Genomic DNA, 23,161 nt, shown 5'->3' on the forward strand with positions numbered 1-23,161 from the left:
CAAGGGGGGGGGGGTTTCTGGAGACTCAGAAACCCCCCCTGCGTGCTCCACTGTACTGAATGACTTTACTTTCATGAGAAAAAATGTGGTGTTTGCATGTTAGTGGAAAAATAGGTATATTCTTGCTCCTAGTCCGCTCATTTCAGAAAGGACAAACTCTTGCATATACACTACCATATTGAAGAACAAATTGTGTTTAAAACACAAACAGGGGCGCACAGACGTGGAATTTTATCTGCTGTGTTTTCTATAGTTAAAGTGTCCCACTTTAACTATAGAGACAGTCTTTTTTTATATGAGTGGCTAATATATATAAAGAATGAGAACTCAGGGTTGAATTAAGCTTGAGGGATTTTAAAATCTGAAGCCTGATCATTAATCTGTAGTTAGTATTCTGGGGTTAATAGTTTAACAAAAGGCAGTACGCCCATCTGACGTCATAGGGGAGGGCTCATAAGTCAGATGGTCGGAGAGCTAAGCAGCCTCAGGACTTCTGGCGCACCTAACCCCCAGCACGGCCCGCAGCGGAAGGTTACTCGTTCGTCCGGGTCTCGCGCCGACCAACCGTAAGTGACGGCTGTCACTTCTGGTCCTGCGCCCATTATGCCTGTGTGTCCCTGAGCAGGGAGCATACTCAGGCGCCCCGGTGGGGTCTAATTGTTATAGCTCCAGTATTGCATCCTCTGGCTCCGGGGACTACCCCCAGAAATGTAAGAATTTGCACAAGCATTTTATATAGTGGGAGGATGATTGGGCGCTGAGGAGACTGGCTGGGTATTATGGAGTTTCGCGTCTCACAGTGGCAGAAAGGGTATGCTGCGCTAGGACAGCCATATTTCACAGGGTTAGAGATTCTGTCCGGGACAGGATTGATAAAGACAGGTACATACACATGTTTCTCGTGTCCGAGCAGGCTAAGAAGGCAGTGTTCGAGGCACTTTCTGTCAGGAACCGCGGTGGCCTCGGGCAACGCCGCGACTCACTTCCTACCTTTGTGAACATCCTGCCCGTCTCAATGATGACCAGGGCGTCACTTCCTGTTACTCGGGCCCAACCGTTGCCAAGGCAATGCCCTTTAACCCCTCCTCAAGGGGGGGTACTGTCAGGAGCCGCCGCGGCCTCGGGCACGGTTGCGACTCACTTCCTACCTTTGTGAACGTCCCGACCGTCTCCATGACAAGCTGGGCGTCACTTCCTGTTACTTAGGCCTGACCATTGCCAAGGCAACGGCCGAGTGTATTAATCAGTGCGCCCCGGCAAGTGCTGCCCTCGGGCGCATGGGCTAGTGTTTTAGCCTGTGGGCTAATTAATTACTGTGGTTCAATTGATTAGTCAAAAACCTGATTATCATTACAGGGCCAAGATTGGCCAATGTCTGTATATAAGGCAGGGAGGGCTTAGCCTCCCTGCCGGTTATAGCGTCCTAGTTTGGTACTTGTGCTGACCTGCTCTGATATACTGCTGGATTTCTGTTGTGACCTTTTTGCCTGTTTACTGGACCTTGCCTTATTGCCTGTGACCCTGATCTTTTGGCCAGTACCTTGGATTCTGCTGATCTGCTCTTGACCCTGACCCTTTGGCTTGTGTTCTGACCATTCTACTCTGCATGTGACCCCTGACCTTGGCTTTCGTCTGACCATCCATTACCATCTGTACTGTCTCTAGGCCTGCACTGTGGTTAGTATAACGAACCTACACTACGTTGGAGTTAAGTCCTGGGGGCATCCGAGTACCTGTGAGCACGTCTAGCTCTACGGGAAAGGCGGCTGCTATAGGTGAAGATCTCCGCCAGTCCGTTCTGCAGGTTCGTTATCTGACCACTAGCAGCCTAACACTTTCACAAGGAAGCTGGGGTGAAGCTAGCTATAAGTCTTATAAAAACTGGCTTACCGGCACATACCTATTTGCAACCTGTTACTTGGAGACCCGTCCACAGGAATGGATGGACATATTGAAATACCTACAATGGTGCACGAAATGTACACTTCATCACATCCAGGGGCATTGCTAGCTTATGATGAGGCATTCAGGGAAAAATAACATGGCCACACAAGCCTCATGCTAGATTGTCGAAATGTGGAAACATGGTTAAAGGTGTCCCAGTATGCTTGGGGGGTTGTTTCCCGGCCTCGATATTGCGCCGGCAGCCGGGATGAGGTAACGTTAGTGCTCCCTTTTATTAGCAAGGGCCGCTGTTATCTTTTCAACAGAACTAGTTGCCCACACAGTGTGACAAGCCAGTGGAAGGGACAGGGCCAAGGGTAACCCATTAGGGATTCCCGGGAGGCAAAGACCTCCTACGGCCCTGTAGAAGGCAGGATCACCAGTTAATGGGGTTACCCTGAGCCGTTGACTCGATTGCTACCCACTCAAGTTGGAGACAGAGTTTCTAAAGGATGAGTTTTTACACTGGTTTCAGTTACCTATTGTGTGGTGGGTCAAGATGGCTGTGGTAGTAAACCTGAAATCTGCCAGCTTTTTTCCCGAGGATTTGGCTGACAATGTATGCAAGGAGATTGCATTGGGAGGTATGTGCAGTCCTTTTCAGATCCCCTCTTACCAGGTTGGAGTGGTTCCTAAGAAGGCTGTGGGAAAGTTCATGCTGATCCAGCATCTGTCATCCCCGCACGGTGCATTGGTGAATGATGCTATCCCTGAAAAGTTCTGCAGTGTTGTGTACTATTCTTTAGAAACCTCGCTAGACATGGTGAGGGGTTTTGGTACCGGAGATTTGCAGGCGAATGGCAATATTGAGTCGGCCTTTCATTTGCTGACACTCCATTCCATCTCGTTTCCCTTTATAGGATTCACACAAGACAATGGCTATTATGTGGACAAGTGCCTACTTATGGGATGCTCAGTCTCCTGCACGTTCTTTGATTATTTCAGTTCCTTCCTACACTGGTGCATCTGTGTGGCACAGGACATCATGGCATTACCTATTACTTGTACCATTGTTTTGGTCATGGGGCCCAGTACGGGCCCAACCTGCAAAGAGATTTTGTTCTCTGTAGTGGCTCTTTTCCATTCACTGAGTGTCCCCGTCGTGCATGAGAAGGCGGAAGTTTGTCCCAATCGTACACAAAAAGACGGAAGGTCCAACACGGCTGTTGTTCTTGAGCATAGAGATAAACACGGTCTTGCGCCTTTGTAGGCTCCCCTTTGACAAGATGAGGAACTCTAAAAGCTGAGGTGCTTGAGTCCTCAGTGGTAACATTGCAGCAGACCCAGTCCATAGTGGGGCTTTTCAATTTCGCTTGTCGGGTGATACCCATGGGGCATGTATTCTGTCGGAAGTTGGAGCGAGCGACGGACGGGCGCAAGCGCCCTCAATGTCGTATCCTTCTTTCTACTGAGATCAAAGAGGATTTGACAGTTTGGGATCTGTTCCTGCAAGATTTTAACAGAGTGCGTTTAAGGCCTGCGCCTTCTGTGTCTAGCCAGGAGTTGGAAATCTTTACAGATGCAGCCGGGGCAGTAGGTTTTTGGGATGCACATGAGATTACTTTATTTTGTGCTGCCTTTGTCATGTTATATTTTGGTGCCTTCCGTGTGAGCGAACTAATTGCTTCTTCTAGGTCTGCTGCATTGTCAGGTATGCTAGCACAGCATGTGGTGATATCCTCCTCTTCTGTATGCTGTAAAGTGAGGAGATCCAAATTGGACCAGCTTGGTATTGGGTGCTGAGTTGTAATGGTTCCCATGCATGGTTTTGCAGTTTGCCGATTGCAACAATTAGGGAATTTGCTTGCCTGTGGCTTGAGTCTGTGGTCCCATGGCTGGTGCATGGTAACGGTACCCTCCTTTACAGGTATCAGTTTTTGGTGGTGTTGAAGCATACTTTGGTCGCACTAGGCCTGGACAGTTCTCAGTTCAGCACCCATTCCTTACGAATCGGGGCTGGCACATCCGCAGCAGTTGCTGGCACCTCTTGGCCTGCTATTAAGGAGCTTGACAGGTGGAAATCTAATGTTTATAAGCATTATTTATGGCCTTCTCTTCTTACTTGACTTTTCTCATTGCTTATTACCTCTGCTACAGTGACACAGGGTTTTGGCTGCTTGTTGCATTTGGAGGCAGGGCACGAAAGGATTTCTCCATTTTTTCCTCTAAAAAGTGGGCCTGATTGTCACTTGGTACCACGAGGTTTTATGGTTTTACCTTCTCTTCTGCTTCTGCTCCCCTCTTTGTTTTCCTCTTTAACCTTGTGAGCATGTGCACCTCTGGTATGATGTGCTGCTTTTGATGAAGAGTTTGTTTGGTCTCCACGAGTCTCAATGCTTCCTTTCCTGCTCTTTTTCTTTTTTTCTTTTCATTTTCAGTTTCAATTCTAGGAGATTTTGAATGCCTTTGTTAATGTATGCTAGTGTTATGATGCTTTCCTGCCTTACAGACCACCAGACTCTGCAGCAGATTTGGTTGCTAGGACACTTATATCTTCATTGGGCTGTGTTGCAAATTGCAGTAAGGGACACCTCTTCGTTTCTGGGGTAGATAGTGGTTAATTGAATAGGTCAAAGAGGTTTGCGATGGCCCGGGTTTAGAAGCTCCTGGTAGCTGAGGTAGCTAAATGTGGGGTGCCCCATATCATGGTATTTCATTAGGGGGGAATGATTTGGCCTAGGTAAATCTGGGCATCCGGACGCTGCCGGAATATGCAGTGCAGTTGATGGCCAGTGGTTAGGGCGTACATCACGGTAGTGGGCACCCTTAACCAATCTCTTTTCATTGGAGTTGGCTATACTGCCCAGGTGGGTCGGCTTGTGGTTGTGCTTCGTTAGCCCAGAAGGATTGCGGATCTTCAGTGCCCGGGGGCAAATGCCCCATAGAAGATAGATATATGTGCCAAAGGGTGTGTTTTGGTTGTCCCCCCCATCTGTGGGTGTCCCATGGCTAATGCTGGAGCATCCTGGTTTGTCTAGCGGATGTCGAACTGATTGCTCTTTTCTCCAGCACCATACCTTCAAAATAAACTCCTTTAATTTTGCCACACTAAGGTGTTGTGTCATTTTAATCAATAATAGTTAAAATAAGATTAAGAGGTTAAAGGAAGTAAAGCCATTAAGCATTTTATGAGAACTGATGGCTGAATTAAGCTTGAAGGATTTTAAAATCTGAGGCTGAATCATTAAACTGTAGTTAGTACCCTGGGGTTAATAGTGTAACTAAAGAGAGTACGCCCATTTGATGTCATAGGTGAATGCCAGACATAGCTCATAGTTAGATGTGTAGAGATTTAAGGAGCCACTTGACTTCTGGACGTTGGATGGTTGGATGACATTAGGGCATGTAAGGGATGCAGGCTGTTATATAGTAATGAATTAAGTTCTGGTATGTCTGGTGCTGTTGGTGGTAATCAAGGAGGATGAAACTGCAGGAAAATGCAGTGCAGTCGACGGCCAATGGTTAGGACGCACATTACAGTATGACACACATTATGGCACTATTAAACCATCTCTTTTCAATGTAGTGGGTTATAGTTTTGGTCAAAGTACCACCCAGGCGGGTCGGCTTGTGGTTGCGTTCCCTTAGCCCAAAAAGGTTGCACGTTCTGTAGTGCCCCGGGCGAATGCCCCTTATAAGGAAGATATGTGCACCCAGGGTGTGTTTTGGTTTTCCCCCGTATGCAGGTGTCCCATGGCTAATGCTGGGGCACCCTGGTTTGCCGGGCGGATGTTGAACTGACTGCTCTTTTCTCCTCCACCATACCTTCAAAATAAACTCCTTTAATTTTGCCACACTAAGGTGTTGTTTCATTTCTTCAAGAATAGTTAAAATAAGATTAAGAGGTTAAAGGAATATATCAGCCGTTAAGCATTTTAATCTATTTCAGAGAATGTTTATATGCTTATATGCATTGATATTCAGTTTTATAATGCTGTGTATGTTTTGTCATTGCTGATTATTTGTTGCATTTGTATTTTTATTCTTATGCTTTAAACAATAAATATAACTTTTTTGTACATTCTGTGTGCTCTTCCGATATTTGACTGCCATATTGGCCTGAAAATTTATGCGCTTCCCTGTAAGTCAAGGTGCAATTGTGGAAAAGTAGATGCATGACATCACAAAAGAGCATATGTGCAACACTTGCGCAAATTTGTTACTGACCCTTATAGAGCTGGGAGAAGCTACAGACAAAGGCAGCAAGTTATAGGGGATTAAAAGGCAATTGAGTCATTTTCCCCAATGGAATTTTATCAGCAGTCAGATGCTTATTGTTTAGTGTGTAGAAGTTATATTCCATTCTACAAACTCTCTTGTCTCAGTGTTTTGATTCACCAAATGATTTGTCATAGTAAAACAATTCTATTTTCAGAAAACAGAAATTATTCCTGATTCAGACAGAAAAGGTTTTTTAAAAAGACATTTTGGAAATCTGGAGGGTGGAGCATCTGGTATGGCCACATGTTAGCATCGCTCCATGCTCAGCTTTTAATCCTCCATCATCTATCAACTTTTGATAACTCATATGACTGGTAAATAGCAGCTACAGGAGTGAGAAAGGCTAAGTAACATAAATAAGTAAAGTCTTGTGAGAATGAAGGATTTATGTCATCGGAGTCCGGCTGCATCATGGGGGACTGCATGAACTATTTTCCAACAGCAGTATCTCACTGTGGTGTTTCTGGCAGTAATCAGCATAAACTTCATTAATACCCCTTACCAGACGACCTGACTTACCTTGGAAAGACATATCTGCAGCACTCTATGAGACTGTGACTACATTTGACTTAAGCAGCTATCACACAGGTGATTCTGCTCCCTGGACTGACACCAAACCCTACTGGGTGCAGACAAGCAGTAATACTTCCTAATTCATCTGTTACCAATAGCAATTACCTATCCATACCTAGCTAGGTAGGCTTGCAGAAATAGGAACTGTTACCTGAGACTCCCTTGTTCAGAAGTAGTGGGGCCTGACATCGTGGAGGTTTCCATATGACTGCATAGTCTTCTCCAGTTCACCGTCGAGGAAAAGACCTGGGGCCACTGACTGCTACTCTACTAGTGCTTGCACCAAGAGTTAAGCTGATGGCCTCCTCTGTGGACGGTCTGTTCCTGCAATGCGGATTGAAAGCTTCATTATCTTATTGACAGTTGGTCTCGGGTGACACCAAAAACTCGCCTAACCTCCATGCTCCTTTGCGGATGTTAAGTAAGTTGAGCATTACTACTGCGATGAGAAGTGCACACTAAATATCTGTATTGAAGTGGCACCTAAGGAATTTTTCAGCACTGTACTCTCCTGACTTGCACCTAGCTGCAGCCTGTGTTGCAGAGACAATCAGTACAGCCGAGTGACATCATGCCTACGCTGAGTGAATGTAAACTTTTGTACACAAATGGGATGTCTCAGCGTTCCTAATATCCCCCTTTCTCTGGACATCTGCCAACTATCATTAAACTGTATAAAGTGATCTATGGACTCTGTGTTAATGGACATATAATAATATACCGACATTGATTCTCACATGGACTCTCAAAGATAGTTCTTTATTGACCGATCCAGTCATCTGAGAAGCAAGGCTTTCAATGGCACAAATGTCTAAGTTTGTTCTTTAGTGTTAGCAGTCCGTATTTCTGTGTATTATACAGCTTATATAGCATACCTCCAGCTTTGGATCTAGTCTAATTATTTATTTTGTGTGGGTTTATACTGTCATTTAGTGAAGACTCTAAGCAGTACATAAACTGCTATTTACTTGGATCAACTTACAAACAATTGCTGTACTAATTATAATTAGTGGATAAAATTCATTATTTCTATACTTTGGTAAACTTAAGTTCTCGCTGAATTTATATTTAAAAGATGAGGAAATAGCTATGCAAAAGCTGATTAACATGCTGCGTGAAAAACTTGTTAAAAAAAGAAGCAAGTTCCAGATACAGAAAAGGTGGTCAGATCTGTTAAACAAGGAGCAAAGAAAGTTGATATGAATTCAAACGAACATTAAAAAAAGTGAGTATCAAAAGTGGTTAATAAAACCTTGTAAAACTAGTTAGTAAACAGAAATAGTAACTGACAATAAAAATAACGATTAATATGATTGTAAAACTTTGAATCTATTAATCTATTTACAGAAAGAAAAATGTGTAATGAAGTGTGCTGCCCAAAGTAAAGTGGAGGTAGCGATGAATATAAAAGAAGAAAACACAGACATAGGATTCGGGAAAATAAAAGATGAACTAAAACAAGGTAATTAAAAATTATTAAAAAGTTTGAAAAACCGAAGGTGTACTCTGTACCGATATATTAAGAAGTGTCTTCTATATTTCACTTCGCATGGACCAGCACGGCAGCATGCCTGGCCAGACCCAGGAAGGACATCGGCACAAAGCCATTTCAAGCAGTGTCTAAGTTGAGCAAACGGTCGTAGTCCCACTGTTAAAAACAATGTTATGTTCCGTTTCATCGTTAAACAAAATTAAATTGATTTCCCTTTCCTCATTTAGATTGTCATTTCAATGAAAGTTCGGAAGGAGAGCACAAGCACCAATATTTTTTCCGGTGATGGAAAAGGTGTGACCAAGAAGATAGAAAAGCTGAACAAATATTTTAAAGAATTGAGGGCAACATAAGTGATGTGAAGAAGAAATTCCACAAACTGGAGAAATATGATTTGGATTATGTTTCACGTGTATGAAAATATATGTTTGAAGCCTCTAGCCAGACGAGAAGTTAAAATAGTAGCAATTAGAACATAAGATTAAAATAAAGTAATTAGTAGATTAAGCTATCCGCAATATGAAGGATGTTTTTTTTTTACAGCCAGTTTAAAGAAAAATGTGAATTGCGTTTAAAAATCAAAGATCTTGTAAACAACATTCTGGTTTATTTGGTGCTCTTAGAAAAGTAGGCCTGAAGGAAATAAGAAAACAGTTTACATGGGCAGCAGTACAAACACAGGGTGGACACAGGTGTACTGAATATACTTTTAGTTTGCCATTTTCTTAAGAAAATTAAATACACATTGAGATATAGGAAAATACATTTAATAAGTGTACACATAACACACCATGTAATGAAATGAGACTTTGTAGGTATTACATACAGTACATATATGTGCATGTATTTTGTGTTTACATATTGAATAATGGCCATAATAGATACAATAATAAAAGTAGAGATGTTCACTGACCCCCGTGTTCTGGTTTAGGTTTTGGATCTGGATAAACTTCGTGTTTTGGTTTGGGTTTTGGCAAAACCGCCCTTGCGTGTTTGGTTTTGGTTTGGATCCCTATATTTTTTTGCTAAAATCCCTATTTTTTGCTAAAATCACATAATTTTGCTTTTTTCCCCCTTTATTATTAACCTCAATAACACCAATTTCAAGTCATTTGCAGTCAATTTTGACCACTTCACAAGTCACAATATTATTTTCATACACTTTCAAACAAAGACTGCAGCATTTCTTGCCAGTGATAAGAAGGCCATTGTCAAAAAATCCACCTCTGATCATGGAATTATTTTTACCCAAATCTTGACAACAGTTGTCAAACAATTAGTAGCATTGTAAAGCCACAGTCAGTAGAGGTAAAGACCTTAACCATCTAGGAACCTCATCCATGTTACACCAATTGAAGTGAGTTCATGAAAAGCTTTTGTGAAAATCAGAAACTTATGCTACAAAATAGCAACAAGCAGTCCAGCATCAGCTACCTCCCTTCTCTCAGCTAGATCCCATCACCTGCAATCTACACCCCCAACAACTTCATCATCAATATCCTCACAAGTGATCAGAGTTAGTCCTGGTTCCAAGTTTCTAAGTCGAGATGACTCCTCCCCTATCCAGGACACCTCAGAAGAATCCTTGAGCGTTAGGCCCACTGTTGCTGCTCCTGCTGCTGGGGGTGGATCTTTAACCCAGAAGCAGACCAAGAAGAAGACTACTTGTAGTTTACAACAATTGACTGTTAAACAATCCTTTGCAAGAGGAAGCACATATGAAAGCTGTCACCCAGTCACAAAGCGGATCACAGACACCATGGCGACTATGCTAGTATTAGATCTGCATCCAATATCCACTATTAATGCAGCTGGTTTTAGAAAGTTACATGAGGTCTTCTGTCCCCGTTACCAAATTCCATCACAACACCATTTTACTAGAAAAGCTATTCCTCACCTCTACCAAAAGGTTCGTAAACATGTAATTATTGGGCTATAAAATGCCATTCTACCCACTGTACACTTAGCCACAGATATGTGGACAAGCGAAACTTGGCAATCTAAAGATTATATGATTGTGACAGCCCACTGGGATGGTGATTCGTCTTCACCAGCAGGGACAGCAGCAGCATGAACCCAAAACGCTGCATTTTGCAGAGGCAGGCTGCTCTGTGTATCAAAACAAAACGTAAAACAAGAACAGACAAGGCAGACAAAATGAATGGATACATGAAAACAAAGGGTATGGAGGACCCTACTCATTAGAGATTTTACATTCTAAAGGGAAGAGGGCACAGCTGAAACAAAAGGAGCGAATATGGCTCAGAGTGGAGATTAGGATAGTTGTGAGGATGCATTAGTGTGAATAGTGTTATCGAGGATAAGGTCACCTCTAAAAAAGAGATGGATTTTCAAAGAGCATCTAAAGATTTGAAGGCTGTGGGAAAGTCTGATTGAGCATGGTAGAGAATATCATAAGTTGTGAGCAGCACAAGAGAAGTCTTGAAGGCGGGAGTGAGAGGTGGTTATCAGAGACGAGACAAGGCGCCTGCCAGAGGTAATACCGCTGACAACCTGTTTGAAAAACTAAGGGATGTCATTGCAACATGGCTTATCCTGCTTGGACTCTCCTGAGGATATGTGATTTCTGATAACGCCACCAATATTGTTAGAGCATTACAGCAGGGGGGATTCCATCACATTCCCCGTTTTGCTCATACAATCAACTTGGTGGTACAGAACTTTTTAAAAAATGACAAGGACATGCAGGAGATGATGTTTGTGTCCCGAAATATTTAAGGACATTTTCCGGATTCTGCAACAGCATGTAGAAGAATGCAGCAGCTATAAGAAGAATAGAAATTAGGGGCAATGTACTTTAGTCCAGCGCAGTGGAGAATCCTTTCCGTGTTGTGCAAGGTGCTGAAACCACTCAAAGTAGTCACCTGTGAAGAGTGCGCAGACACTATTAGCTTTAGTCAAGTGATTCCCCTAAATTAGACTTTTTGAAAAGCAGCAAGAGAAATTGAAGGAGGAATTGAAACAAAGCAATTCCATTAATTATATTGGACTTGTAGATTAAGTACTTTATTCGCTCCGCCAGGATCCAAGAGTTATCAACATTTTGAAATTGGATAATTACATTTTGGTAACTGTGCTTGATCCTAGGTTTAAGAGCTATGTCTTTTCTTTCTTTCCAACTGACCCAAATCTCAAGAGATGTAATGAGCTGCTGGTCAGCAAGCTGACAGCTGAAGTGGTACATGAAACAATAATGTCTCCTTCTCTGGAAATTGCTGCTAAGAAAAAACTTAGCTTTTCCAAGACAACCAGTGGTGATGCAGACATAGAGACATAGAAAACATATATAGAAAACCTTCAACAGGTCAGAATTACACCCAAAAATAGTATCTGGACTGCGTAGAGTAGTGGGCACTGGGCACCATAATAAAATATATAGAAAACCTTCAACAGGTCTGAATTACACCCAAAAGTAGTATCTGGACTGCGTAGAGTAGTGGGCACTGGGCACCACAATAAAATATATAAAAAACCTTCAACAGGTCTGCATTACACTGCACATACGGCTGCTCCTCCATCCTCCCCATCATATACATGTTGGAGTTTCAGCGTGTGAAAACCTCTTGTTTTTGATAATGTCAGTGCATTTTGAATATTTTTCAATTTGCCCCACAACACTGAATGTACTATATTTATGATACGCATCTATCTATCTTGACTGCGTAGTGTGGTGGCCCCGGTACACAATTTGGTACCGAGGCCACAATATAATTAAAAAACCCTCCACGGGTCAGAATTCCACCAAAAAAGGGTATGGACTGCGTAGTGTGGTGTGCCCGGAACACAATTTTTTACAGCGCCAACAATATAATTAAAAAATTGGGCATCAACTGTCACCGTTGTTTAATATCTGATACACCTAAATATGGACTGCACAGTGGAGTGGCCCCGGTAGTAAATTTGGTGCCGGGGCCACAATACCTACTCCAACTTCCAAGTGTAGTGTTTATAAAGACAGACAGCGTCGAAGTGTTATTAGTTGACTTTCTTAACCCTAAAATTGTCCCTGTTGCAAATATTCGTGCAATGAACAGTTACTTTTTCATTGAAAGACTCAAGCTTTCAAGTGTAGTGTTTATAAAATATAAACAACAATACAGCAGTTTTAGAGCACGTCAATACCTCTTGTTTTAAATTATGACAGGGCATTTTACTTTTGGTTTAATTTCTTGAATTTGTTTAAATTTGGTTTTACTTTTTGAACGTGGTAAACGACTGTTGATTGGTCATATAATGCAAAAAAAAAAGTTCCAAGATGGAATTGTCCTTGGGCCCTCACACCCACCCTTATGTTGTTGAAATAGGACATGCACACTTTAACAAACCAATCATTTCAGCGACAGGGCCTACCAAACAACTTTGGCTGAAATGATTGGTTTGTTTGGGCCCCCACACCAAAAAAGCTATTCATCTCTCCCTGTACAGACTAAACAGGCTCTACTGAGGCAAGATGTCGTCCTCATCCTCAACCTCTGATTCCTCTCCCCCTACAGTGTGTACTTCCTCCTCATCACACATTATCAATTCGTCCCCGCTGGACTCCACAACCACAGGTCCCTCTGTACTATCTGGAGGGCAGTGCTGTACTTCATTGAGGAATTGATTATTCATTTTTATAAACATCATTTTTTCAACGTTATGAGGAAGCAACTTCCTTCGCCGCTCACTGACCAGGTTCCCCGCTGCACTAAAAACTCTTTCCGAGTACACACTGGAGGGGGGACAACTCAGGTAAAATAGAGCCAGTTTGTACAGGGGCTTCCAAACTGCCTTTTTTTCCTGCCAGTAACAATATGGACTGTCTGACATGTCTACTTGGATGGTGTCAGCAAAGTTATCATCCACAATTTTTTCTATTGTGACAGCATCCAATGCAGCGAGAGTAGACATGTCTGCAATGGTTGGCAGGTCCTTCAGTCCGGACCAGATGTTATCAGCATCCCCGCCAGCGCCTCTTTTGGGAAAAATGAGCTTTTTCCTCGCAGCCATAGATGTGGAAGAAAATGAGGGTGGAGCTGTTGGCATGTCACGGTCCTCTTCAGAGGACAATCTCCTGACCAGCAGGTCTTTGCACCGCTGTAGACTTGTGTCCGCCGGAAACAGAGACACAACATACGCTTTAAACCGAGGATCGAGCACGGTGGCCAGAATGTATTCCTCTGACTTTAAAAGAGTGACCACCCTCTGATCCTGGCAAAGCGTACGAAGGGCTACATGCTTGGTGTAATCGCAATGCCTTACTAGCTCCTCCCTCACTTTCTCCAGCTGCTTCTGCAACAGCCTGATCAGGGGAATGACCTGACTCAAGCTGGCAGTGTCGGAACTGACTTCTCGTGTGGAAAGTTCAAATGGCTGCAGAACCTTGCACAACACGGAAATCAGTCTCCACTGCGCTTGACTTAGGCGCATCCCCACTCCTTTGCCTATGTCGTAGGTGGCTGTGTAGGCCTGAATGGCCTTTTGCTGCTCCTCCATCCTCTGCAGCATATAGAGGGTGGAGTTCCAGCGCGTCACAACCTCTTGTTTGAGGTGATGGCAGGGCAGGTTCATGCTTTTTTGATGTGCCTCTAGTCTGCGGTAGAGAGTCTAAGTGGGGTAAGCCACTGGGAGATAATTTCCCTCAGTTTCTCTAATATGTTGTCAGCGTTGTGCCTCTTATTAAAGCCTGTAATACACAATGTTGCCTGCCTTTGCACGAGCAGCCATTTTGTAGATGCTGCTACTGATGCAGCTGTTGCTGTTGCTGCGGAAGGGGATGAATCTACCCAGTGGGCTGTCACAGTCATATAGTCCTTCGTTTGCCCAGAACCACTTGTCCACATGTCCGTGGTTAAGTGGACAGTGGGTACAACTGCATTTTTTAGAGCACTGAGGACACTTGATCGTACTTCTCTGTACATTTTTGGTATCGCCTGCCTAGTGAAGTGGAATCTCGACGGGATTTGGTACCGGGGACACAATACCTCCATCAACCCTCTAAATCCCACTCCACTGATGGTGGACACCGGGCGCACGTCTAACACCAACATTGCAGTTACAGCCGCAGTTATACGCTTTGCAATAGGGTGACTACTATCGTATTTTGTGGTCATGGCAAACGACTGTTGGACGGTCAATTGTTTTGTGAAAGACTTAGCGGTCTTACGACTTCCCCTCTGGGAAAATGACCGACTAACAGCAGCAACAGCAGCAGTGGCAGTAGTAGGCGTACCGCTGCAGGATTCCTCGGATGAATCCCGTATTGAGGAGGACTCAGTCTGGCTGCTGACTTGGGCTGCAGGACTGAATCTGATGGAGATTGTGGAGGAAGTTGACGAGGAGGGTGTTGCTGGTGTGTATCCAACTGGACCACGGGATTTAGGTGTCCCTGTACCGATGAGGGTCCTAGCCCCAGTTCCTGAACTAACCACTGAACTATGAAGGTTATTAAGGTGACGTATAAGGGAGAATGTTCCTAGGTGGGCAAGATCCTTACCCCTGCTTATTTGAGCTTTACATAAGCTACATATGGCCATACATTGGTTGTCTGGATTTGGATAAAAATAACTCCAGACCGAAGAGGTGCATTTTTTGGTCTTCTGAACAGGCATGACGATGGGCTTTTTCATCCCATGGATATCAGCTGTTTCCCCCCCTGGTGCCTCATTTACAATAACCACATCACCATCCTCATCATCAAGTTCCTCCACAGCGCCAGCTACATCATCAATAGGCTCCTCCCGAGCCACCTCTTCCCGTACAGTGATGGGAAGGTCAGGCTTGACAACCACCAACACCCTTGGACTCGCCTTGAGGATTGGTGATAATTTCTCTTTAGAAGGCAGAGTTGTTTGCTGTTTTGTTGCTGACAGCATAACTCTCTTCAATTTTTTGTAGGGGGGGGGAGGAGGAGGAGGGATAAGATCCGTGGGTGAAGCTGAACCACTAGTCATGAACACAGGCCAGGGCCTAAGCCGTTCCTTGCCACTCCATGTCGTAAATGCCATATTGGCAACTTTACGTTTCTCCTCAGATGATTTTAAGTTTCTCTTTTTGCTACTTTTTCTTAACTTGGGCTTTTTGGATTTTACATGCCCGATACTACGAGATTGGGCATCGGGCTTGGAAGACGACGTTGATGGCATTTCATCGTCTATGTCATGACTAGTGGCAGCAGCTTCAGCATTAGGAGGAAGTGGGTCTTGATCTTTCCCTACTTTATCCTCCAAATTTTTGGTCTCCATTATATGTAGCACAAGATACTGCAGAATGTGTAAACTTGGTAATATTGCAGTACCAATGGACTTATACTGCTGGATTGGTTTTGCAAATTTGGTTATAATTACTTTTTTATTTTAATTTTTTATTTTAATTTTTTTTATAACTTTTTTTTTATTTTTTAAAAACTTGGGAATAATGGGGAAATAACTATGCCCTTAGAAGCACAGAGCACAGGACACAGCACCACTGGACTGAACAGGACACAGCACAGGACCCAGCAGCACTACGGAACTCAGCAGGACAGAGCACAGGACACAGCACCACTGGACTGATACTGCAGAATGTGTGAACTTTGTAATATTGCAGTACCACTGGACTTTTACTGCTGAATGTGTGAACTTGGTAATATTGCAGTACCAATGGGCTTATACTGCAGGATTGGTTGAGCAAATTTTGTGGTAATTAAAAAATAAATAAATTAGTTTTTGGTATTTTTTTAAATAACTTTTTTTTATTTTTTTAAACACAGGGGAATATTGGGGAAATTACTATGCCCTTAGAAGCACAGAGCACAGGACACAGCACCACTGGACTGAACAGGACACAGCACAGGACCCAGCAGCACCACTGACCTCAGAAGGACAGAGCACAGGACACAGCACCACTGGACTGAGCACAGCACAGCACAGCAGAGCACTGAACTGAACAGCACAAGATATAGCAGGACAGAGGACCACCTAACACACCCTCCCTCTACCCTGATCAATGCCCGAGTGAAGATGGCGGCGACTAGCGGGGAATTTATAGGATCCGAGTATCACGAGATCCAACAACGGGATTATGAGTCATAGCCTCAGTTTCAGATTTGAATTTGGCGCCAATAGCCGGATCTGTCTCGGATCGGATCGGCAATGTTCGGGTGGGCTCGGATTTCATAAATCCAAGTGCGCTCATCTCTAATTATAACTGCATAAAGTTAAGAGCAACTTTATATTTTATTCCATATACAGTATTTTGCAGATTCCTGAAACTTATGTTGATGATTTCTATAATGTTTGTGTCAAGTCTTTGTCTCAGCAGTATTTTTATTTCTGAAAGGAAGATCAGCAAAGGGCTTTTGTCGATGTTTCCACTTTCTATTGGACCACAGGCCACAATGATGTTGTAAGATGACAACTGACCCTGTAAAAGTTAAATTGAATCCAATTAACCAAGTTGCATACTATGCACTGCATCTAGATCTCACACAAGGCATATTACCTGTGATTGTAGATTTACTACAGAAAAATGTGATTATATTCACCTACAGTCCTGTTAAAATAACATTAAGAAACTAGGGGCCTGATTCATCAAAGTTCGCAACCGCATACGCATCTGCTAAATGGCTCTGCGCATGCACGAAACAACACTTAAACTGCGCAAAACGCCACATACGCTACGCAATCACGACATATACAGCTCTCAAAAGTCAACTCAATCGCAAACTCCAACGCAAATAGATTTGAGATGACTGCTGACCACTTGAGAACAAATGGGTGGGAATGGGCGGAGAGTAGAAGCGGACTGGGCGGAGATGAGATAGTACTTGAGTAAAGTAGGCGTTATGTTTTTTCACTTGAGAATAGTAGGCGTTCTCTCTCTCTAGCCAGATGAGTGAAACTGACGTCACTCCTGTCTCAAATCTTTCAAAAAAAGTTAAGGAAGGCCAGGGTCATGTTTAACTCCAATACAGCTAGCTAAAACAACTAATAAACGCCTTTAGGAGCATCTTTTGCGTTTAAAACGCAAAACGAAATATGCACAACATACATACATATCAATACAGACTGCTTTTGGCAATTTTTTTTTTTTGTTTTTAAAAAATATTTTTCTTGGGATTTTAGATATCTTACAAATGTTCCATTAGTATGTTTGTGTAAATTAAGCCTTTTTTCTTTACATACACCTTTCTAATCAATGCAATTCGCAAGTGCAACATGTTTGATGTTATTTTGGCCCTTTGGCCTCAATCCGGAACTGCCGGAATGCCGGAATTAGTTAGCTGAAAAGAGCGCCCTCTGCTGCTTACTGCCTCTTCAGTAAAGAGGACTGGCTTTTATAGGCCTGTACACTGCACTTTGGTATGCTAGCCACATATCTTCTCAGCATTATGGGGAGAATCCAGTTCACAGTGCATTCCACTGCCGGAATGGTTGCTTCAGTGCATTCCACATTCATTCCACTGCCGGAATGGTTGCCTCAGTGCATTCCACATTCATTCCGGCTGCCGGAATGGTTGCCTCAGTGCATTCCACATTCATTCCAGCTGCCGGAATGGTTGCCTCAGTGCATTCCACATTCATTCCACTGCCGGAATGGTTGCCTCAGTGCATTCCACATTCATTCCGGCTGCCGGAATGGTTGCCTCAGTGCATTCCACATTCATTCCGGCTGCCGGAATGGTTGCCTCAGTGCATTCCACATTCATTCCGGCTGCCGCAATGGTTGCCTCAGTGCATTCCACATTCATTCCACTGCCGGAATGGTTGCCTCAGTGCATTCCACATTCATTCCGGCTGCCGGAATGGTTGCCTCAGTGCATTCCACATTCATTCCACTGCCGGAATGGTTGCCTCAGTGCATTCCACATTCATTCCACTGCCGGAATGGTTGCCTCAGTGCATTCCACATTCATTCCACTGCCGGAATGGTGTGCACACTGTATGGGTAATTATTTCATTTTATTTAAAATGTTGGCCAAACAATAGACTTTGCCATAAATATTTATTATAAATCTCCTACGATTCTCAACAATTACCAATATCATTAGTCTCAAAATGTTACATGCCTGATTTGACAGTTGGTGATGGTGCGTTTGCAATAACAAATAATAATAATAATAGAAATATAATAACTCTAAACTATATTTTAGCGATTTACACGCATGATTTATGCAAATTTCAAACAAGTGTACTATTACCACAGGGACACTTTTAACAGCAACACGAATAGTGTAAAGATATTAATGATCCCTAAGAGCCGAGAGAATTGGTGAGGACTCGAACCCACATAGAAAGCTTGCAGGATGGATTGCCTAACTGCTACACCACTGTACAAGTGGTGATGGCATGGGAATAGAATACAAATGAAAGATGACCAGCAACTTATAGCATAAGTTGGTTTCATTAAAACATGGGGAAAAATGCCTATACTTTTAAATATTATACCCAGAAAGATTTGGTACATGCAGAGTCAAAATGTATGCATATAGAAATATATCCATGTTGATTAATACAAAAAAAAAGTAAAACATTTATTGCTCCCATTTCTAATATTTGATGGAGCACTTAGTTTTTTCCACTGTTGCCAGTACAGAATTCCTATGTCTTTGAAATCAAGTCTTTGCCAACAACTGCTTTGCTGTGTTGTAGCTGATAACACTGTTCAACATGACATATAGCCACCTTACACACACTAAGTCACAGAGTGGAATAAACACCCTCAAACTTGTAAATATACCAAGGTTAGCCACATACATGCATCATTCAGGGTTCAAACTCATTACCTTGTTGTTGCAAGCTCATTTCTTTATTTACTGAGGTATACTTCACATTGAAACACCAACACCAAATTGCACATTAACTATTTTGCACAGCTGAATGGCTGTCTTAGCCCTGATAAATCGGTCATGTTGCAATTAATATGAACAGCATGACGGATAACGTGCTATTAAATTATTAACCCTAGATAAACAAACAAATAAATTAAAAACACTGTTTTACTAAAGCAGCAGGAGCTGCAAAGACTTCACCAAAAAGCAAGGAATGAGCGCGTTTGCGAATCTTATGCTAAATACAAGCATCTGCATATTGAATTTTACTTTTAGGAGCACGCTTAATAATGTTGTCTACTAACTCACTTGGTGCTTAGGGTTGACCTGGGGCCTCAAACTTCTGCACTTAGTATTGGTGGGTGGAATATCTAACCACTACACTATTGTGCCACATATAAATTTTTCACATATAAATTTACCACATGCAAATGATTCTTACGCCATATAATTGTACTTAAAACTATTTTACCCATACTATTGCCACAACACTAACAGCTTAGCTCATTAATGCCATCGGTAATAATCGTTAGAATCTCTACTTACCCTACATAGAATCAACTTTGCTAACATGTCAGGTCACTTTTAGACAAAAACACACTTGGTTAATTAGAACGCACCTGGGTGCTCGTAATGACGTGCCCGGCATACTCTCCGGCGTACTCACCTGCATTTAATTCACTAATTACAGTGCTAGTTAAAAATACCTTGTTTGGACTTCTGTGTTGTTGGGAGTTTCACAGTTCTGGGTAAGTAGGCCTTAATGGTGAAATGTTTCATAATCTCTGCTGTTTCTTGTTGTACCTTGCTCCACACTCATGTTTATTTATTGGGGAGGTATTGGTGAGCTAGAGATAGAAAATGATGCTGAAAGGTTTAAATGCGAGTGGTTTTTATTAGAGATGAGCACACTCGGATGTATGAAATCCGAGCCCAACCGAACGTTGCCGATCCGAGTCGGATCTGAGACAGATCCAGGTATTGGTGCCAAATTCAAATCTGAAACTGAGGCTCTGACTCATAATCCCGTTGTCGGATCTCGCGATACTCGGATCCTATAAATTCCCCGCTAGTCGCCGCCATCTTCACTCGGGCATTGATCAGGGTAGAGGGAGGGTGTGTTAGGTGGTCCTCTGTCCTGCTATATCTTGTGCTGTTCAGTTCAGTGCTGCGCTGTGCTGTGCTCAGTCCAGTGGTGCTGTGTCCTGTGCTCTGTCCTTCTGAGGTCAGTGGTGCTGCTGGGTCCTGTGCTGTGTCCTGTTCAGTCCAGTTGTGCTGTGTCCTGTGCTCTGTGCTTCTAAGGGCATAGTTATTTCCCCAATATTCCCCTGTGTTTAAAAAAATAAAAAAAAGTTATTTAAAAAAATACCAAAAACTAATTTAATTTTTTTTTAATTACCACAAAATTTGCACAACCAATCCAGCAGTATAAGCCCATTGGTACTGCAATATTACCAAGTTCACACATTCAGCAGTAAAAGTCCAGTGGTGCTGTGTCCTGTGCTCTGTCCTGCTGAGTTCCGTAGTGCTGCTGGGTCCTGTGCTGTGTCCTGTTCAGTCCAGTGGTGCTGTGTCCTGTGCTCTGTGCTTCTAAGGGCATAGTTATTTCCCCATTATTCCCAAGTTTTTAAAAAATTAAAAAAAAGTTATAAAAAAAATTAAAATAAAAAATTAAAATAAAAAAGTAATTATAACCAAATTTGCAAAACCAATCCAGCAGTATAAGTCCATTGGTACTGCAATATTACCAAGTTTACACATTCTGCAGTATCTTGTGCTACATATAATGGAGACCAAAAATTTGGAGGATAAAGTAGGGAAAGATCAAGACCCACTTCCTCCTAATGCTGAAGCTGCTGTCACTAGTCATGACATAGACGATGAAATGCCATCAACGTCGTCTTCCAAGCCCGATGCCCAATCTCGTAGTATCGGGCATGTAAAATCCAAAAAGCCCAAGTTAAGAAAAAGTAGCAAAAAGAGAAACTTAAAATCATCTGAGGAGAAACGTAAAGTTGCCAATATGGCATTTACGAGATGGAGTGGCAAGGAACGGCTTAGGCCCTGGCCTGTGTTCATGACTAGTGGTTCAGCTTCACCCACGGATCTTATCCCTCCTCCTCCTCCCCCCCCCTACAAAAAATTGAAGAGAGTTATGCTGTCAGCAACAAAACAGCAAACAACTCTGCCTTCTAAAGAGAAATTATCACCAATCCTCAAGGCGAGTCCAAGGGTGTTGGTGGTTGTCAAGCCTGACCTTCCCATCACTGTACGGGAAGAGGTGGCTCGGGAGGAGCCTATTGATGATGTAGCTGGCGCTGTGGAGGAACTTGATGATGAGGATGGTGATGTGGTTATTGTAAATGAGGCACCAGGGGGGGAAACAGCTGATGTCCATGGGATGAAAAAGCCCATCGTCATGCCTGTTCAGAAGACCAAAAAATGCACCTCTTCGGTCTGGAGTTATTTTTATCCAAATCCAGACAACCAATGTATGGCCATATGTAGCTTATGTAAAGCTCAAATAAGCAGGGGTAAGGATCTTGCCCACCTAGGAACATTCTCCCTTATACGTCACCTGAATAACCTTCATAGTTCAGTGGTTAGTTCAGGAACTGGGGCTAGGACCCTCATCGGTACAGGGACACCTAAATCCCGTGGTCCAGTTGGATACACACCAGCAACACCCTCCTCGTCAACTTCCTCCACAATCTCCATCAGATTCAGTCCTGCAGCCCAAGTCAGCAGCCAGACTGAGTCCTCCTCAATACGGGATTCATCCGAGGAATCCTGCAGCGGTACGCCTACTACTGCCACTGCTGCTGTTGCTGCTGTTAGTCGGTCATCTTCCCAGAGGGGAAGTCGTAAGACCGCTAAGTCTTTCACAAAACAATTGACCGTCCAACAGTCGTTTGCCATGACCACAAAATACGATAGTAGTCACCCTATTGCAAAGCGTATAACTGCGGCTGTAACTGCAATGTTGGTGTTAGACGTGCGCCCGGTGTCCGCCATCAGTGGAGTGGGATTTAGAGGGTTGATGGAGGTATTGTGTCCCCGATACCAAATCCCGTCAAGATTCCACTTCACTAGGCAGGCGATACCAAAAATGTACAGAGAAGTACGATCAAGTGTCCTCAGTGCTCTAAAAAATGCGGTTGTACCCACTGTCCACTTAACCACGGACATGTGGACAAGTGGTTCTGGGCAAACGGAAGACTATATGACTGTTACAGCCCACTGGGTAGATGCATCCCCTTCCGCAGCAACAGCAACAGCTGCATCAGTAGCAGCATCTACAAAATGGCTGCTCGTGCAAAGGCAGGCAACATTGTGTATTACAGGCTTTAATAAGAGGCACAACGCTGACAACATATTAGAGAAACTGAGGGAAATTATCTCCCAGTGGCTTACCCCACTTAGACTCTCATGGGGATTTGTGGTGTCAGACAATGCCAGTAACATTGTGCGGGCATTAAATATGGGCAATTTCCAGCATGTCCCATGTTTTGCCCACACCATTAATTTGGTGGTGCAGCATTACCTCAAGAGTGATAGGGGTGTGCAGGAGATGCTTGCGGTGGCGCTCAAAATTGCTGGACACTTTCGGCATTCAGCCAGTGCCTACCGCACACTAGAGGCACATCAAAAAAGCATGAACCTGCCCTGCCATCACCTCAAACAAGAGGTTGTGACGCGCTGGAACTCCACCCTCTATATGCTGCAGAGGATGGAGGCGCAGCAAAAGGCCATTCAGGCCTACACAGCCACCTACGACATAGGCAAAGGAGTGGGGATGCGCCTCAGTCAAGCGCAGTGGAGACTGATTTCCGTGTTGTGCAAGGTTCTGCAGCCATTTGAACTTGCCACACGAGAAGTCAGTTCCGACACTGCCAGCTTGAGTCAGGTCATTCCCCTGATCAGGCTGTTGCAGAAGCAGCTGGAGAAAGTGAGGGAGGAGCTGGTAAGCCATTGCGATTACACCAAGCATGTAGCTCTTGTGGATGTAGCCCTTCGTACGCTTTGCCAGGATCAGAGGGTGGTCACTCTTTTAAAGTCAGAGGAATACATTCTGGCCACCGTGCTCGATCCTCGGTTTAAAGCGTATGTTGTGTCTCACA

General features: G+C 43.4%; 1 protein-coding gene across 3 annotated transcripts in view; it reads right to left on the reverse strand.

The window, feature by feature from the left end:
- Window positions 1-19,857, reverse strand: part of LOC142144156 (nicotinamide N-methyltransferase-like) — a 40,120-nt gene extending 20,263 nt beyond the window's left edge. The window contains exons 1-2 of one of the 3 annotated variants that reach the window (XR_012689663.1): window positions 19,748-19,857; window positions 6,890-7,062 (exon numbers count right to left, since the gene is read on the reverse strand). The gene's annotated coding sequence lies outside the window, so the exon portion shown is untranslated. Of the gene's footprint in view, window positions 1-6,889; window positions 7,063-8,250; window positions 8,362-18,995; window positions 19,091-19,747 lie in introns of those variants that run through there. The other 2 variants (XR_012689664.1, XR_012689665.1) reach the window with 2 other exon arrangements.
- Window positions 19,858-23,161: the final 3,304 nt, after the last annotated feature.

This window comes from Mixophyes fleayi, chromosome 3, assembly GCF_038048845.1.
Source record: "Mixophyes fleayi isolate aMixFle1 chromosome 3, aMixFle1.hap1, whole genome shotgun sequence".
Classification (NCBI taxonomy): Eukaryota; Metazoa; Chordata; class Amphibia; order Anura; family Limnodynastidae; genus Mixophyes; species Mixophyes fleayi.